A 20,899-nucleotide genomic window follows, 5' to 3' on the forward strand; every position below is an offset into this window, starting at 1 on the left:
GCACTTCAAAATCTCTCATTTGTTCCTGCAAAGCTGAGATGGTGATGCTGTTTGTGCCACTCTTACATTACTGATGTAAGAAATGTGCTCAGCCCTGGCCTGTGTGGTGCTGCTATTTCATCTGGAAACATCCTTCTCTCCAAGCTATATAGACCCAGAGCTCTAATGCTATGCTCTCTTCAGCCTTTAGCTGACAGTCTAGCACTTATGAGTGAAATGTGTTTTGTATGTCATTTGTGAAACCAGTTTTTGCAGCGATTGGTCTCCTCTCAGAAGAGTGCTGTATATAAGTAAGTCATTAATGTTGTCATTACCAAAGAACAGCCAAGTATGAAAATGTGATTATATATATTTTTAATGCTGGTGTAAGTACAGCATTCTGTAAGACTTTAAACATTATCTGTTTGGCATAATGGTTGTGATTTATTTTTAAGCAAGAAGGAAAGCAGTTGGTTTATGCTTCTTTTAGTTACATTTTAATACAGTATTATTAAAGAAATTTTAGATTGGAAGGAGTGGAATAATAGGAGTGATTTAAAAAGAGCAATGACATAGAATGAAAAACAAAAATAACTCTGGTTACTTAGAGATACTATGTTTTTTTAAAGTAGCAAACAGCAATAAAACTGTACCTGCCTCTACCTTTTTCATCTGCTTCTACTTTTTTCATCCTGAAATCCTTGAAGCTTGAAAGCGTAATAGAAACAGCTCATGAGAAATCTGTGAAGTCTGTCTCTTTCTACAATAGGATTATTCATCACCATGTGTTTTCCCCATCTGGCAGTAAATGGCCAAAATGCTGAGACCACCACTGTCTCACTTGCAAATTGTTGCACAGTCTAACCAGTCATGCTATTGAGAAGATATGCCTCCAGTTCAATCCAAATTTTCTGCAATCATATTGCTTCCTTTCCCTTGTTATCCTGAGTAGTTCCTCCCCACCCATGTGTTTAACCTCTCTGAAGTATGTGTGGATGGCAATCAGATCCCTCTGAGTCACTGCTTATCTAAGCTGTATGCATTTTGAGCTTCCTTCTTTTCCCATGTAAGTCTTTTCAGACATTTAACCGTTTTCCTCCACTCTCCTATGCAATCCTCAACATTCACTGAAGTCTTTAGAAGAATTGCTACTGGCTAAGCATGTGAATCAATGGGAAGCCTTACCCAGATGGTCTCTTTTAGGTTGTGTTTGGCTGGAACCACATTATAAAGCTAATGTTTTAGCTACATTATAAAGAATTAAAGTCCTAGCTCTGTTGAAAGCCAATACCCACATTCTTATTAGCTGCAGCATGGGCTGATTTAATCACCCAAGGTAGCAGAAACAGTGTACAGGAAATAAAGTCCTGTGTTTTCAGGTCTTCAGTGGCAGAACAACCATTTTGTTAAGATCACTGGTCTGATGAACTGTGTATTACTAAATGCACATGGAACCTTTTCCATTTTCAATTTATTTACCATTTTGATTTGGACCAGCACTTTGGAAATGTGAAATGTTCTGTGGAACGCAAAGGTTTTGGAATTATTCCCTGGGAGAACTAATGTAAAATGTTGGTTTTAGAAAATACTGTGTTTGGGGAAATGACTCTTGGCCAAGGAAGAAGCCCAAAGATCCAGGCAGCTGGTCAATGCTTTTAACCTCTCCCTGCCCAGTGAGCCTAGTGGCCAAAAAGCCATCTATCCTGAGAGCTAAGGAGCTTGGACAGCAAGGCAGGTCACACCCAGCCTCCCTGCCTGCTTTCCATCAAAAATTTAGACAGGTCCCTACTGAATGTTGTTATTAAATCAAACCAGTATTAACAGCTAGAAAATGTCTGTCAGAATATATTTTTAACAAGCTGAACTTTAATTCTTCAGCTGTCTGTATGATAGGCATGTCCATAACAAGCAATTTTTTTCATTTCTCATTCCATTAAAATGCTTTCAGTTTGACATGTCAAAATAACCCTTTCTGGAAAAAAAAACCAAACCAAAACACCAAAACAAGCCACATGCCAAAATAACACTCTCCAAAAAACTTAAGGCAAAAAAAAAAACAACATTCTTAAAAAAGACCAGCAACCCACCACACAAGAAAAACAACTTATATAGCAAATAGGGGTATAAAATCACTTATTACCTGTCCTGGGTTCAGCAGTAGCAGTCACTTTTTCTCCTTCTTAGTAGATGGTGCAGTGCTGCATTTTTGACTTTTGGCCTGGGAACAAAGCTGATAGCACAGGTGTTTTTCGTTACTGCTCAAATGTTTAGTCTGACCAAGGACTATCTGCGTCTCATGCTCTGCCAGGGAGGAGGGGAAGCCGGGAGGAAGTAGAGACAGGACACCTGACCCAAACTGACCAAAGAGATATTCCATACCACAGCACGTCATGCCCAGGATGTAAACTGAGAGTTACCCGGAAGGGCTAGTTCACTGCTCTGTTGGGCTGGGTATCGGTTGGCAGGTGGTATTGTGTTCTCTTCCCTTGTTATTTCCCTTATCGTTGTTGTTGGTGGTGGCAGTGGTGTTGTGCCTTGCTTGCTGGACTGCTCTTCTCTCAACCCATGGGAGTTGAATTCTTTCGGTTCATCTCCCCATCCCTCCAGGAGCAGGGGGAGGAAAGGGGGGGGGAGTGGGAGAGGACTACGTGGCTGATTTTACGACTGAGCTTAAACCAGGACATTACCTTTTGCTCCACACCTAGTTTTAAGAGAAGAGAGAATAGTGCTTAAATGCCTAAGTAAATTGGGGAGCAGTGCAACCTACTCAGATTAAAAAAAAAAAAGAATGAAATAGGTAAGCTAAGTGGTTTAATCTCCGGGGTTATTATTGAACAAGGTATTGAAGCTGTATAAGGAGAGCGTATGAAAAGTTGAAATGATAACGCTGCCAAGACCATGAGTCAGGTAAAGTAACTGTGGGAAACTGCTGTAGTGTACATGAAGACCATCCGGCCTTGGTATGCTTGCAAGGTGGACACACTTTATATTTCTGCTTTGCTTTTGTTAAGGATCTGCAGCTAAGTTGTTTTCATCAGAATTTCTCATAGATCCAAAAGTCCTGACCATGACTGTTTGGGACTTAATATGCTGGAATATGGGTGCTGCAGGAACACGAGAAAGAGGATAGTGTCCCAATGTCGTAAGACCAACATTTGTGAAGAGAAAGGAGGGAAAATCTCCTATTTGTTTTCTTGAAATTATTTATTTAGATTTTTAAAGAGATATATAATGAGCATAGAATTGATGAGATATTATAGTTGCAGCATATTATTTATAAATGCGCAGATAGTTTTCATACTTCTTTTCCTACGTAGCTTAATATATTCTGGCTCCCACCAGACCCTATCATCCCAATTTAGAAACTTCTTAATAAGAGAGAGTAGCAGGAAAGATTTTGGAGTGTGATCAAGAGAGAGTACAGTTGCTGCTGGGCCAAAGGACAAGACTTTAAGATGTAGCTAAGAAAAGGTTAGTGGATCAGGAGACATGGAGTCTAAGGAAACAGAGGTCCTGCCTTTGAATGTAGCTTTGGTAACTATCTGTAGGGACAGTTTTACTCCATTACTCTGTCTTTTTTTTTTCCTTTCAATTCTGTAAGTAGGTGGTACTGATTTAATTCCTACCCAAAGACCCATTTAGGCATCTTTCATGTTGTTTGCTTGCCTAGTGGCTACAATAATGGGATCCAGCTGTGAATGGACCTCAGTATGACGCTCTAGTTCAAATGATTTCTAACTAGAATATCAGTGAATGTTCTACCCTGAGGTCATCAATACCCTTTCCTAGCAATGGATACTTACTGCTCACAAACTGTACATTCTTAAGCTATTGAATCCCACTGTTGTGAAATCACCTAACTGCTAGCGTGTAATGTGTCTCCCTCAGTCAAGTGAAGTGGGATTCAGATAAACAGGTCCTGCCATTTATAAAACTAGTGATTAAAAATATATTAAGGAATCCCTAATTTCAGAGCCAGGCATAGTCTCTTTCTAAACTTTCCTGCTTTTTGTCTTTTCCAAATATATTTGAAGAGTCTGAATGTCTAATGAACATAGGGCAAATTTGAAACGAGTTATTTGTATGTGTTTTTGAGATAACTGATATATAAAGCTGCATGAATTTATTTGTTTCCATGTGCAAAACCATATTGCTTTCTCTTATACCTTATGATCTTCACAGTTACTGAAGTCTGTCTATACACTTTGAGTAGTCTGAGCAAGCCTATCTCTTTTCTACATGTTCATATAGATATAAAAAAGATCTCAGCAACTATGTATAGATAGGTGAGTGAAGCTGGCATTTAAACTACTGAAATTTACATAGCCTCTACTAATGTTAGAAAAAGATTATAAATATGATGAATGAAGAGCTGTGAATTAACATTTGGAAATTCAACAACTGGGTTTTCTATATAAATGAGTATGAAATGTGAAGGGAGGTATTTTTAAAAGCTGTTATTATACGTCAGCAGAGTGTGTGTCAGAAAGACATTATTTTGAGAATGCCTTAATATCATAGTTGTAGTAATTAGCCTTTAGCTATGTAGAGGGGTTTTTATATCATGGAAGTTTTCAGAGCTTCGTTTTTGCTGCCTCTAGATGCATGCCCTGAAGACAAGAGAAGGGAAGATCATGGATCACATGAATTATCTTAGCAACCACTCTGGTTCTTGAAGTCCATTAGTGAAAATGCTGTGATGTGCCTCATGACTGCAAGTTTTGTGGTGAGGTGAGCCTGGGTTAACTGCAGTAGAAAATCACATATATTGAAAAAGCAGAGGCAAAAACTGTTCCTGAACGTAGAAGTTATGCAGGCTTACAAAAATACACTCTACCATGAAATGAGATGAAATGAAAAAATAAAATAAAATAAAATCCTAAATGAGTGAATTTATATCTACTAAATCCATGCTGATTATGCTAGCTTCAAGCTATGTCCTAGAGGACCTGGTCATTGACAGAAATATTTTGGTGAAGCAGAGGAAATTTGCTCATGACAGATCACTTCCTGTGGGGGTAAGACTAAGAGATCCTTAGCCATTGGTCGCTAGCTTAAATTCCAAGTAATGCTTATGACAGCACAGAGTTGTCTACCGACTTGAAGCAGCCTGAGCTCCATAGTATAAAACATATCAGTACAGCTGAAGTGAAGCAGAGTGGGCAGATGTTTATTTAATGATATAGCAGATGTAAACCATAGAATCATAAAATGGTTTGGGTTGGAAAGGACAGGGACACCTTTCACTAGAGCAAGTTGATCAAGGGCTTGTCCAACCTGGCCTTGAAAATCTTTTTAGCATCCTTTGCCAAAAAGGTCAATAGTGGTACTGCAAGGCTATTTTCTGAATTACGTTATCTTTTGATGGGATAGCTTTCTGTCTCTAGACGAATTCTACATTCATTAATGTCTGCAAGTATTTCTCTGAATTGTAGGGCCCATCTTTACTGCAAGTGATCTCAAGAGCTGCACTGAGAAAAAAAAATATGGTAATGTTATGTTGAAACAGAATTCTGTGAAAATTTGAAGACCTTACTAGAAAGTCTTCTGGTTTCTGACTGAATTTATAAAACTTGTATATCAGAGCTTTATCGGGGGCAATGGATTTTTCTGTTCCCTGTGTTAGCTCTCCCAAGGCTTTTAAATCCTCAGGATATGAGAGGAAAGAGAAAAGGCATGGCAGAGGCAATTGCAGGATAGCCAGATGTATTATGTTTCCTTCTTTCAGGCTGTGTTCAACCATGTTTTATTGCCACCCTTCAAAGAAAGACCAGACAATTTAGGCTTCCTACTGATTTTCAGTGTATTCCATAAGGTGCGCTGCAATGATGGACCCCAAGAATAACACTGTGACTCTTGTTTGCCCAATGGGCCTAGGTAAGGATAAACAGGCAGTGGACAGGGAATGCACAAGGATAGATTCAAATCTGCGTGTCCTTTTAATCAGAACTTCAAACCTGTGTATCCTTTTAATCAGAACTTCAAACCTGTGTATCCTTTTAATCAGAACTTCCTCCAGGACTACATTACGTCAAATAATGAAAACCTTTCCCACAGCAAAGGAGTGAAGAAGCTGATGCACGGATAGACTCCACAACTCGTTAAAGTTGTAAAGTAGGTATGCTTTTTATTCAGCGCTGAAGCACATGGGGGATAACTCCTCCAAAAACATGCGCACTTCAGCATTGTTTCCCCTTTACATTTATCCTCTAAAGTTATATATATGCATGAGGTTGCACGACACGCCTATATATATTTATGTCCTATTCCTGCTTCATAGTATAATGAGCTAAGAAGTCCTTTGCGCCTGCACAGTGCCTCCTAGTGGTCATGAGCGAGGGTCTCAAGATGAAGTAAATGAGTCTTTCTCGAGCCTGAATTTTTCACCTCTGGTCTTTACGCATGCTCCCTGGAGGCTTGGTCTTTGTCCAAAGTGCAGAGCCAATTTCAGCCGGCCTAGGCATCCAAAGGACTGGAATCAAGTTACGGTCCCTACTTCTTGACAATAGCTATGTCCTTATATCTTGTTCTAGCATACACGGAGGCGCCCAAAGGATGGGAATCAAGACACAGTCCTTACTTCTTGACAATAGCTATGTCCTTATATCTTGTCCTAGCATAATCATAAGTGAGCAATGACATTGTTAAGCAGGCGTCCTGATCTATCCCCTTGTACATTGCAAGTATGATAAGCATGAGCAAGCAGTAACATCGTTAAGTAAGCGGTTTGACCTATCCCCTTGTACATTGCAAATACCATGTACGATAAGCATGAGCAAGCAGTAACATTGTTAAGCAAGTGGCTCAACCCTACCTCCCCTGAACATTTGTTAATCCTTTGCATCAAAGCAAAGGGAGGCACACAGGTAAATTTTTTATTGCCTGTTGAAACACACTGTGACAGAAATTTCTGGTCTATGCTGATACACCAGTTTAAAAAACCCTATGATAATGCAATTAGAAAAGCAGGTAGCTATGTTAAACTTGTAGACAGTGAGTCAGGTTCCTTGGACTTCAAGGAGGACTGCCGGCTAGAGGAAGTGGATAGGTTGCAGGTCCTTTGGTATGGAGTAAAGAGAAGGTGAGGGTGAACTGGGAGAGTGAGGGGATACCAGTGGAAAAAGTTCCCTTGTCTTTGAGGGGTTTGGGGTGTATGTGAAACCTACCTGGGCATAAAAATAAACCTGAAGAAGTCATGTCCATATGCCAGTCCATCAGGCTCATGAGTGTCCAAGAGGCAACACTACTCAAGGATAGAGATACAAGAAGTTTCAGAGAAAAGGAAGCCAGAACGTAAATTCTTGCCACCCTTTAAAGCTTAGCAATATTGTGTTATCGATTGGTGCTTCATTTAATTTCAGTGGAAAAGATAACTGTTATAGCTTATTATTCAGAATTAGAATAATCCTCCATTAAGGTAGGGGAGTTACGCTAAGTGTGACTTTTTTCATATCAGGGACTTAGTGAATTTTACCAAAAAGAGTTAGTATGAAATATCTTCTCAGTTCAGCTATTATCTCTGGCTGTAGCAATGACTCATTTGCTCTAAACCGAAACCCAACAGTAGCAGCATAGCTATTCTCTTTCAAACTAAAAGCAGAGTGCTGGCACGATCACTGCAGCTGCTTGCTTCCATTAAAGGCATAAAATGTCATAAATGGCTGCAAGTGTGCCATCTTCCTGTGTTTCTAGTACCTAATTTGACATATTTAATTTAAAACATTTCTGAAGTAGACTGATTGTCACTTATTGGTAGCTTACGCTTCCTGCAGTCTATTTCCAATACTCTTCTTCAGATCCATGGGGTTGTCTGTGATGTGATACTGTGTTTAGAAATGTGACTTTCCTTGGCTGTGCTAGGAAAAAAGTCTTTTGCAAGTTCGTATTGGTAAGTTAATCTTAGAACACAACCTTCTGTCCTAGTTTCACAATGGACTTTCATGAGGGGAGGAGCAGCAGAAGGGAAATAGAGCTATAATTAATGCCCTGGTCTGGCCAGTGGAATGTGGAGGAGCAACACCCTGTACCCTCCTTTTGGAAGGTGTGGTATGCCTCCTTCTGAAAGGGACCTATATCACAGGAATGACCCAAAAGCTTATATGTTACCTGTGATGCAGGTCTTGTTCTAAGAAGACTCTGAAGGTAGTAGACTTTGTTGGAGGATAGTATTTGGAGGGTGTGTGTTTCTTTTTGTTGCTCTCTTTCTAGCAAACAGCAATATTTTCTTAGCCCTGGACATTTGCAGAAGCAACCTAGTAAAAGACAGTTCTTTTTCTCATTGTCTTTGGAGCCATGTACTTTATATTTCTCACAGTTGTTAAATGTCAGGTACACACAACACACATACTTTTTTTTTAATAATTGAGAATTGATAAACATAATTACCATAATTGCCTCCCCTTCAGAAACCAAACCAAACCAACCCATGCAAAAGCCTCTTTCTTCACTCATTTCCCCAAACCTCATCTATCCATTGAAATAGTGGAAGAAAGCACAGAAGAATGAATGTAGTCCCAGAGAACAAGTGAGAAAGAATTGAGTTCTATTTACTTAAGGAAGGATGAATAATATTTTAGTATCTTCTTGTGAGATATGAGACCACAGGAAAGTTTCTGAAGAGCAGTATTGCAATGAATATGCTCCCTGAGGAAAATAGTCTTTTGAATTAATTACAATGGCTGTTAACGTAGTTTTACATAAAATGGGTGACTATTCAAGAATTGAGCTGGAAAGCAGATCAGTACCAGTAAGAGTTAAACCTTTCACTGTTCTTGAAAACCTTATTGATAACTTAGAAACTATATAAAATACTGAAGAACCCTGCCAAAACATGATAAATAATTCCTTTTCATCCATTGTTCCTGTTGGAAAAGCCATGAAAGAACAGATGAAGTGTGACCAAATGATTCTTAGCTATGCAAAACAGAAGGAATTGATGGCTGGTGCATTTACAGAAGCACCTTAAAACCTAAGTGTGTTAAATCTAAATTATTATGCACATCCAGTATCTTGTGAAAAGAAACTAGTGTGTACTAAAATGATGGGGAAAAAACTCAGCAGTAAACAGCCTGTAAGAGTGAGGAGCTGGGAATTACTCAGAGGGACTGACCCAGGGTATTTTGCAGAGCTAGAGAAGCACACAGCTTCAAATCTAGATCACCGAGTAAAATACTGATCTGTGGGAAGTGCTTGGAAACTGTGATCTTACTCTTTTATAGATAAAGCTCATTACTAAAGTTATACAAGAGAGATCATTTTAAAAGACGTTTAAGGTGTGGGAACAAAACTGGGGGCCTCCTTTAATTCTTACCATAAACTGCGTACCAAGAATAGAAATTTAATCTGATGTTTTGAAAGTGATCTTTTTTATAGGTCAGTAATTTGAAGACTTAAAAAGCCAAGTCCCAAATGTTCAAAAGTATAGAGCTAGATACCTAAATACCCCATAGGATGTTGATTTTATTGTTCAGCTGTGCTACATAAGCTCATGTAAGCTTATCTAAAATGCATATATGACATATATGTTCTTAATATTGTTTTTATCTAAAAGAACATGTTCTATAACAAGGTCCTTTAGAGTGCTCATTTCAAGATTAATTTCATGTTTCAATTTCAATCTATAATGCTGTGAAAGAAAAAAATGGGGTGGTGGTATCAGTTTTCCTTAAGAATTGAAATTTCATTCTTGTCCTGTTGTTGTATGGCTGTTTTTTCACCTATTTATCAAGTAAAATAGCAGATCACCCTGGGCAAAATTGAAACTTGAAAGAGGTCAGCCTCCTAGAGAGAACACCAGAAAGTTATGGCTTTTAGAAATTAAAGGATTATTAGGGGTATGAACAATCCTAAGTGAGCAGATCATAGCAGTTACTGAGCTGGATTTATTACAGCCACCAGAATTTCTTCTGTGAATTGAAGGTATTTCTCAATGACTTAATATGCATCCGAGCAGTTTCCATGCATTTCCACTAAAGGCTACCTGTGGCTGTGTGGGTGAGAAAGCCATATGCACAGGTCACATGAACACTGGTGATGTTCCTGCATTTGCCTTACTAAACCTACACAAAAGAGACTCCCCATTTACAGGCAGAACTTTCCATGTTACTGTAATTCCAATGTCAATGTGTTTTAGTGTATTTCTGAGGTCTAAAGCTTTGCCAGAATATGTGTGGGAAAAAGAGACACAGTATTTGTAGATGGGAGCAAAGGAGAACAGTGATCCAAAGTTATTATAACACTATCGCAATGAAATAATCTTTTCTGTACTTTGAGAATAAAAATGATATTTCTACTGAAGGACAGAACCTTTCATTCAAAGTAAAGATAGTTCTGCATGCAAACCAGAATAAATACATTTGAGATTTTACATTCATCCTAAATTCTAAGAAAATGTCACTAATACAGCTAGATGTAGAGGACAGTGGAAGGAATAAGGTTTTCTTTAATGATTAAAGCTGAAGTAGTCAAAGTTTTTGAAGTGATGCTCAGCTGCATTTTCTTAAAGGCTAGGATGAGCTGCCATTCAAAGCGTATTTTCCTTATGCTCAAAATACAATGGCATAAGGTCTACTAAGCCTTCAACACTCCAGTTTCTTCAGTGGGGCTTAGGTATGCCAGATGAAGAATGGCTCCTGGAGTTGTAAGTTCAGCTCTTGCTTTATCATTTTAGCAGGGACCTGTAATCTGAGCATAATGCAGGTTGTGATGCATCCTGGACCCGGAGGCGGCATCTGGAGCAAAGGAACAGCCAATATTGAAGTGCCTGTGCTCCTTGAGCAGCCTGAGTGGGCTCCGGCATGGCTTGATAGAGGGCAAAATTTACTTAGAAATTTGCATGTTCTTGGCTTACTAAATATAACTTGATCCTGAGTCTTCAACATTCACATTAGCTAATGTTCCACCTTCTGTCTTAACACACACAAGCTGTCCCTTGCACCTGTGGTGTTTCCTTGCAGCACTCCTTTTTATTCTGTTGAATGTGAAAAATATATTTGAAAAAGTATATGATGTTCACAACTGTAAATGGAAACTACTCTGCTCTCATGAGAGCCCACTTGGAGCACTGCATACAGTTCTGATGCCCTCAACGTAAGAAGGATATGGAGCTGTTGGAGGAAGTACAGAGGAGGCCCAAGAGGATGATCAGGGGGCTCAGACACCTCCCATATGAGGACAGGCTGAGAAAGCTGAGGCTGTTCAGCCTGGAAAAAAGAAGGCTTCATGGAGACCTCATAGGAACCTGTAAGGATGCCAGAGAGGGACTCTTCATCAGGGAACTGCAGTGATAGGACAAGAGGTAATGGGCTCAAGCTTAAACATGGGAGGCTGGGTATAAGGAGAAATTCTTTACTGTGAGAGTGGTGAGGCACTGGAACAGGCTGCCCAAGGAAGTTGTGGCTGCCCCATCCCTGGGAGTGTTGTACGGGAGTTCCTCCATAGCCAGGCTGGATGGAGCTTTGAGCAACCTGATATAGTGGAAGGTGCTCCTGCCTGTGGCAGGGGGGCTTGGATAACTGTGGTAATTCTAGTGCTAATACATGCCAAATACACACGGGTGGTACAGTGAAACTGCGAATGGCTCATTAAATCAGTTATGGTTCCTTTGGTCACTCCTCTCCGGCTCCTATTCTATGATTCTATGAACTGGATGATCTTGAAGTCCCTTCCAACCCGAAACCGTTCTATGATTCTGTGACTCTAAGTTCCTCTGTGTGTGCATTTAGGGAAATGTCACTGTGGTGAAATAGGTATGAGAGCTCTTTTGACTCTTGCTTGTCCTGTTTGACAGTTACTCGGATATCTGTCACATTGGAAGGCACAGAGATGGCAAGCATTTTCATTTCAGTGTTCCTTTTCTCTGAACTGAGGATCCATTTTCAAATAAAAGATTACACATTAAAGTGAGATAAAAGTGACCTCAAACAGCCAAAATGGTTTGAGGAAGGAATTCTGTTAATGATTGTTTAAAGATGCTGCTACTGCTCAAAATATTTTCTTTAAGCTGCCAGTTGAGGAGTTGCTCAGTACCCTGAGCAAAGTTGCTAGTTGCTCTGCCACAAAGGCCAAGGAAGCCCTCATGCTGCTGCCACCCCCTCAGAGGCAGGCAGACAGCCATCATGGCCACTGCAGCACCACACAAGTGCTTCTCTCACTAGGTGAGGCATTGACCTGCCAGTGGCAGAGCTGGGCCAGGGGCTGATCAGAGGTCTCTAGGGAGGGCTGGCTGCCCTGGGATGGTGGTGCTGGCCCGGGCAGGGTGGAAGGCCTCTCTCATTGACTCTAGGAAGAAAATTATTCTGTTTATTTATCTTTTTTTCCCATCCTGAAATTAACATGTTTATTTTTCATTAAGAAAATTGTAAAGATCTGTGTAGCATTGTGGAAAAATGTTTCTCTGTATCAATTTTTCACAGAAAATATTTTCATCTAGTCTAGACATCTACTTTCATGTAGGTCATGCTTTGCTAAGAAAGTTTGGACCAGATGATCCTTTAGATCCCTTCCAATCTGGTATTCTATGATTGACTGATTTTTCTTCTATCAGTTGTACGGCTATTTCACAGTTTTAAAAGTTGTCTCATCTAACATCTGACTGTTCCATGAGGATTGATAGAAGTTTTATTATTTTTTTTAATAAAGTAACTTGTTTATCCCTAATAAAATAAGGGATAATTCTGGCACCTGCAGAGGATCACTTCTCAACTGAGATTGGTAATTTAGGAATACTTACTGTAAATTATAAAGTTTTATTCAAATGTTAGAATCTGGCAGCATGGTTCTTGTTTTCAATTATTGTACAAATAATCCAGTCTCTAAATTTTTTACACTCACATTTTCATATTTGTATATATCCTGCACCTTGTTTCATTGCCTCTATGCTGTGTCATTTCAAACTCCGTTTCTGTACTTTGACATTTTGAGACCGCAGTTTCAAAATGATTGTGAAGTGATTTTTATGCAATTACCCTTTAACTGTTGCTTCATTATCTTTCCAGAGTAGAAACACCTGCATGAATTTACTGGACTTCAGTAATGTGTATGCAGGTGTAAAACACGAACCTATTCTTGCTCTGGTAAGTGGTGTTATTTGTACAGTCCCAGGTGCTCAGAAAACTTCCTAAATTTGCAAAATCCTGCCCTCCAGAGTTTATTACCTTGAGAGAGCAAGCATTTCTTAATGATACACTTTATATAGTATTTGCTGTTTCATGAATGGATTAAAATATTTGTAAATTATTGCTGTGCTGCATACCAAATTTTCTATAGTGTTATCCCATGCATATATCACTCAATATTTTTAAAGGAGGGCATAATTAACAGAAAATCCATGGAAGTGTTAACTCACGAGAAGAATATTGTGGTCTACATTTTTGTCAGCTAGGCAGATAATTAACAGACTCAGTTTGGTACAAGTGGGAGGTTAATAAAGAAAAAGATGGAAAAAGGAACCTCAACAAAGATTGAGGATGATGGAAGAGCTGCAAAATAGGTCACCTCATCTCAGACTGATATCAAGGGTAGTTTTTAGGTTTTCATATGTGTGATGAGCATCTGTGATTCCTAGCCAAACAATCAAAAAATTGGAAATCCTCTCGGAATAAAAGAAATAGCTTACAATGCTACAAGTGTATTAAGCTGAGGCACTGCAGGCATCAGAATAATACTGAGATTAGAAATAGTTGTAGGAAAGCCAGAGGTGTCTATTAAGATTTATATATGTATGCCTTCATTTTCATATGATCAATCAAAAACTGGGAGCTGCTCAGAACTAGTTTTCATTATTGGTGTAAAAATATGTCGGTGACCTCTCAATGATTTAAAGAAGAAAATCTGCAAGGCAAAAATATTCGTTATTTTTTTTAATAGGAGAAAGAAAAAAAAGTTTAAAATTAAAGCTGTGCACTTAGAATGGGAATCATATTACTTATTTTTATGGGAGTGTGAACAGAGGCACACAATGACATTTGATGTCCTAGCATACCTGGACACCTGCACATCTTTGAAAATGTTATGCAGGATTTATGGGAAGCCTTTGCACTTCTGAAGGGGTAGTTGGAAGCCAAATGACATACCTGGTATCATCAAATGGGCTTGTAGACACCCCTGCTGAGACAGCTGATTCTCCTCTGATGCCTAGGAGTTAGGTGTCTCAGTCTGACCTGATCACTCCTAGACTTGCTTCAGGGTCAATAGGGAGAAATAGAGACCTCCAGAGGCTGACTTTTCTAGTCCTAAAATATGCCAAATTTGTTTCCACCTGAAGCTGCCTGTTTGTCTTCACTGATGACAGGGACATTCCTAGGGTGACTAACTCAGGTTCTTAGACACCTAGAGCTCAGTTCATTTCCCTGCCTTGCATATGAGTTCCCAGTGCCTGTGAAGTGCCTCAGGTCTTCCATCTGATTCCCTAGAAGGGTCCTTTCCTTGGTTTTGCCAGCCAGCCCAAGAAGTAGCCTTGGTCTTGTGGCATGAGGCCAGGCAGGAAAGCCTGGGGCATCTGAAGTGGCTCTAGTTGCCTCTGCATTAACAACTGAACCAAGCCTGCGATATCCGCTTTAGGATGCTAAACCACTCTCTAGGAGCTATAAAAACTATCACAATTCTTTTAGTTCCCTTGCTGCAAACCTTCTAATTCTACCCTATATTTAGCAGAAGTTTGTAGAGTTTATCAGAAATGAATGCTCACTCCATCCAGATCCGTCATTTAGGAAAGGAGTATGTGGAATTGCATGGGAACACTGTCTCGCTTAATGACACAATACATGAAGAAAATGAAGCAGAATAAAATTCCAAAGGTAAACTTTAAATCAGGTGATGCTTTAGTTTATTTCTTTGCTGTCTTTATTTTCTTTGCAGAATCCTAGGCACAATTGTGGCAGAATTCATTCAGTGACAGTTTTGGTTTCACTGCGTATTTTGGCTTGTTACCTTGACAGTCAGCTATGGGAGGTATCTACAAGCTTTCTCTGGGGACCTATAGCCAGGACCGAGTAAGCCACTAGAAACCTGCTTTCAAAACAATGCATTTACATATTCATGGACCCTGTGGCAAAAAAACATATAGACCAGAGAATAAAATCAAACTGAGCAAAAGGACTCTGAATCTTGATCTTGATTTTTACTTTCAACTTGTCCTGGTGGGGAGAAAGACTTCATGCAACTTGTAGTTGGCTCAGTATCATATTGGATTCTGTTCCATCCAACAGTCCTCAGCAGAAGAACACTTGCAGGTAAATACTTTTTCTCCCACACACTTCACACCCCCTAGGGCACAACACACAGTTGCTGTGTGGGAATGATGCATGGCATGTCTGTTTGGGTTGTAGAAGCTGAAAAGAGATGAAACGTACTTTGAGCAGATTGTGCCTCTGGAAACTGCCATCATGTAACAAATCTGTAATGACCATACTTTTTCAAAATCTTCTCATTTGGTCAAATTTGGTGGATTTTCATGGTGTTAAAAAAGGGCACGTCCCTGACACCAGGAGGATCCTTGTAAATGTCAAGTGTTTCAAATGTACAGAGCAGCCTGATCTTTTCAGCAAACAGTTCTGAATTTAAAAAACCTTATAATATAAGCATTTTTCCTCTAGCTGCAGCAATGATTCAATTGATTTAGTGGAAACTTTCCCAACAAAATCCTGCCTGAAGCAGGATCTGATATAAAACTTTTGAATCAGGACAGTTAAAATATGACAGGCTTACAAAGAGAAGAAAATCAGCTGAAAAAATAACATCTCCAAGTATGGAATTCACTATCAGTAGCATCTGTAAAAGTATTTAATAATAGTTAAAGAAATATGAAGTTGTGTATTTAGTTTTATTAGGTAAATGAATATATTTCAGCCCCTGAGAAAACATTTAAAATATTAGAAACCAACTGCTGAAATGTTGTGTGGACTGGAAAAATACAGATGAGATTATTGCTGTTGGATTCCCTTCTTCAGTCAATTATTTCAGCTAGGAGTGACATCTGAAATATCAAGCAGCCACAAAAAACAATGGTTGAGGTTCACACTTCCAATAGTATTGCACGCAAAACTTCTACAAGGGCAAATAATAGAAAACATGTTCGCATTAAAAACAAAATAAATTTCAGAGTTCTTTGTTGTTACATGACCTCTGGCAATAAAGTACTTCATAGTATTATTCCCATCTGTCCACCTGGCTCAGTTTTATAGTAACATGTTTGAGAGTGGGGGGGGGGGGGGGTGGCCATAATTTAGATAATGATCTAATTTTTAAGACACTACTCACTAAATTTTTTATCTATTTAGAAATCTCAAACATCATAATAATTGATATTATTTCATTTCTTTTACTAAAAGTCAACATAAGGCCATAAGCACTTTGATAGCATTTTTACTTTCTTAAGAGAAGGGCTGTAGAAATTGGAATAGGGATGAATTTATATCTTCTTTTTCTGTAAATTTCAGATATTCAGAGAAGAGCCAAGGTTCCTGAGTGATTCTGGAACACTACTACAAACTCAAAGCTATGATGAGCCTCAGAAGTTGGTCTAACCATTCTTTCTTCCTCAAGGACAGTTCACTTACCTATGAACCAGTGGCAGCCAGATGGTTGTACAATATCATAATTAAATATATTGATGACAGTGAGAAAACTCGTGGGTCGAGATATAGACACTTCAATAGGTAAAGCAAAAGCCACTCACACAAGCAAAGTTCAGGATTTCATTCACCACTTCCCATTGGCAGTCAGGTGTTCAGCCATCTCCAGGACAGCAGGGCTCCATCACATGTAATGTTTATTTGGGAAGACAGACACCATTACTCCAAACATGTCCCTTTCCCCAACCACTTCCTTCTTCTTCCCCCCAGCTTCAAATCCTGAGCATGACTTCGTATGGTATGGAATATCCCTTGGGTCACTTGTCCCAGCCATGTCCCCTCCCAACTTCTTGTGCACCCCCAGCATACTCACTGGTGGGGTGATGTGAGGAGCAAAAAAGCCCTTGACTTTGTGTAAACACTGCTCAGCAATAACATAAACATCCCTGTGCTATCAATACTATTTTCAGCACAAATCCAAGACATAGCTCCTTACTAGCTACTGTGAAGAACATTAACTGTATCCCAGCCAAAGCCAGCAGAGAATTTTACTGGCTTCTTAACTTATGAGCTTTTATTATTGTGATTAGGGTTCTTGGCAAAGAATCAAGTGAACTATGTCTGTGGTCATACAGCAAAGCTCATACATGTGGTATGTCCTTTAATGTGGTGTGCCCTTTAATCTGATTTCTGACATCAGCATGAAACAGGTCTTTACGTTTCAAGCAGGCCTCTTTTTTTTTTCTTTAAACCTAGAGAAATTTTGCTCAAAATATGTTATTCTGTCCTGAAGTAGTGTATTTGATATCCAGATGGAGAGGGAAAGATGACACTAAATTACCTATTGTCCACCTTCTTTCTTCAAAATGCTACTTGGCTTTGCACCTTACATTGCTCTGAGAAATGTAGCTCTGACAATCAGAATATTAGCTTCTGGTGGATAATCACCCTATTTCTACCAACACACACTTTCTAGACTGTCCATTTCTTCAGGGAAGACTCTCAAAACCAATATGAGATATTTTTTCCACCCTGAAGACAGGTGATATTATTAAGGAACAGACAAGTTGTCATACAAGTCAATGTAGTTGCTGTAAGGTGCAGTTCACCTGGTTTTATCCCTTGAAGAATGGTCAGTCAAAGATGCTTCAAAATAATATGTTTAAGCTTTGTCATGAAGAGAGGTGGTAAATTCTGCTTTATTCTGATCTAGAAGAGCTAAGAATTCTGTTTAAGATCTCCATCATGAAGGCTAATATTTCTTCCAGAAGTGCATTGGCATGAACTATTAAAACTCTGTCAGCAACATAAAATGTTCAAGTTCCTTCCAAATTCAGTTAAATCCGTGCTTTGAGCACAAGTTCCATGGGTTTTGCACTTACTGTGGGTAAAAATGTTTCCTCATACCAGTTTTGATTTTGCCACAGTGAACAAAGTGTTTTCCAAATACAGGAAAAGCCACCGCTCTAAAGAGCTCATATCCTCAGATAATTCAAGAGATGATAAACAAGACATTGTAAACTGCTGTTGGATGAGCAAAAGTAAATCATTTTGGAAAGTTTGCGCTTATGTCAAAGGGGTAGAGAACAGGACTGGGCCAATAAATTGACTTAGAAAATGCAAAATTAGTCATTATATTGAAAAACAGTAGACATATGGAGAGTGACCTGCTGTCTGAGCTGAACTCATAGAAGTTAAAGTCCACTTGCTTGTTCTTGAAACACTTAAATGGTGCCCTTGAATGCATGCTCAGGAGAACTGGGAAGATAATTACTACAGCTAACCAGAATGCCTGTTTTATATTTCCCCTAAACTTGGTATTATGTCCTTAAAACTGTGATGGCAAGAGATAATTTGACAACAGGAATCTAATGCTCTACCAGAGATTCAGAAATCAGAGGACTGATTTTATCTGTAACCAGCAGACCGTGGAGCTCCTGCAGATTGACAGCAACGCAGTTAAGTGTCAGAATCAAGCCCAGTTTCTCTGTGTGAGCAATGTTTCCTCAAAAAAATGTAACAGTGGTGGTTTGTAAGGAAGGCAACAGTTTGCTTGTTTTCCCTTGATGCCTGAAAGAGGTAAAAGAATGATGGGCTGAAAGACAGGCAAAGTGAGTTAGATTCAAATCACCAGTATAACTACATTTAAGAATACATATCATGTTCTTCATACATCTCTGGGAGGAACCAGAAATCATTAATTCAAATGAAGCGTGTGAGTATCATAAATAATCCAGCATTTAACAACAGTAAATTTTGCTTTCTATTAATTACAACTAATGAACTTCTTGGCAGTGAGGTTTTTCATGTGGAATCAGGGGTGGGATCCTCTGATAAGAGATTGAAAGCTGTGTTTTAAGAGAATAGATTTTGGTTAATTAATGTGATGCTAAATGTTTTTTCACCAGCTTTTACGTTACACATAATGTGGAGTGAGTCCTAAGGCAATGGGACTTCACATACTAAGAGATCTGTGACCATAAACCTTAGGAAAAGATCATGTCAAAATAACAGTAACCAGGAACATACTATGTGCACTATTTTATTTTCTGAGCTTTCTTCAAGTACATCAGATCTCATAGCTGACCTTGCTTTGAACAGGTCTTTGGATTACAGATCTCTTGAGATATCTTCTAATTTGAATGTTATAAGAACTAATAAACCAAAAGTGTTTTAAGAATTTTAATTTTCATATATACTACTTCATATCAGGCAGAAATCTACATTACATTACTTTGAATATCATTTTACAGTAAGATTCACATTGCAAATGGTTATCTCACATCTGCTGTTAATTTTCTTAAGTGATTGCAAATGTGTGTAATCATGTACAAGATGCTGTGGATTATGACCAAGACCAGCTGGACAATATGTTGCTTCCATATAACACTATTGCATATGCAACTAATATGCTTAGAATACAATCTACTTATGGCATTACATCTTTTAATTCATATTTCTGTTTATAAGGAGATCAGAAGGAAGGCATGAATGTTTCATTTTCTTTGAATGGCTCTCTGGGATGATATAACCCATGAAAATGGAAATATAGATAGCCAGACATTGTGTTGGCTTTTATTTAGCTTTACTTGCATGCTGGCTATTTGTGTAAAACTGCTACTGAGTACTACTTCTATCAGGTGCTACTTCCATGAAAAAACTTGGCAACTCATCTTGGGAAGTATTCTGAATAATTTATTGTAATATGTTTAAACTCAAAATTCAAAACAATTGCTCAGGAAAGTTGATTTCTATTTCTTAGCTTTTCAAAATCCCACAATCCTAAAAAGTCTAAGAGTGCTATGATCCCTGGCAACTTACAAGTATAATTTAACTTTTTCTGTGTTATATTACCTTATTCTCCCATTCTGCCCGAAAAAGAATAATAGTTCTGACTTCCATACTCATAAGGTATCCAGAAAGTGTAGCTAATTTTGCTTTTATGTTATCTGCATCTGCAGTCATTAACCCTAACTAGAGTTACAACTTGTTTCTTACAGCAAAGATTTCAGCTTTTTTATTCCATGACTTAACGTCAATTCATACAGGACCACATTTTGACTCTGGGGAGCTACTCTAATCGCTGCTAAGTGAAACTTTAATCCTTCAAAAGCTAAGTGAGTTCAGAGTTATTTTATTACAGTTCTATTTATATATTTAGAGAGTAAAAAAACAACTGCTATGAGAATTATAGAGAAATGAAAACAACCAAGGCAATACATAATTTTCACTTCTTATCTGCATAAATTACGTATTAGCCAATTATTTTTAACACTGTTTGTCTTTAGAACTTTCCTTTTTATAATAACTTCTAAAAAGAATAGTTCAAAATGAAGAAATAAGAAATATATTAAAAATCAGAAAATGCCTTTGTTCATCCCTGTAGCAGGCCTTTTTTGTGTGAGGAGTTCTTATGAAGTCAACTAATTTCTATGTGAAAGATGTTCCAGTCTCAATTTATTAAAATCTCTTTTGATTATTTAATTTCTGTCTATAAAGTGCAGAAAAAAGAAAAAAAAATGCAGAAATATGTATGTTTTCTTACACGAGTTTCTCTTTACAACAACTATTGCAATAGAGCTACTCCACTGGACATCTCGGGGGGGGGGGGGGGGGGGGGGGGGGGGGGGGGGGGGGGATCTATGCAAAAACAGACTGCAGAGAAACCTGAGAAGCTTTTGTGATCCATCCTGTTGCTGCTTTGAGGAGTGAAACTGGGAATCTCAGAAGTTCCCAGCCCCTCTCAGCTCCAGAGATTCTTGCGTGTGAATAGAAGGCAACTTTGAAGGAAAACCCAAGTTATAGCTGGAGCTAGCAGCAAAGTAGAAACAATCTTTATTGAAGCGTTG

This window comes from Pezoporus occidentalis, unplaced genomic scaffold, assembly GCF_034315485.1.
Source record: "Pezoporus occidentalis ecotype Australia unplaced genomic scaffold, CSIRO_AGI_Poc_V1 ctg87, whole genome shotgun sequence".
In the NCBI taxonomy this organism is placed as follows: Eukaryota; Metazoa; Chordata; class Aves; order Psittaciformes; family Psittacidae; genus Pezoporus; species Pezoporus occidentalis.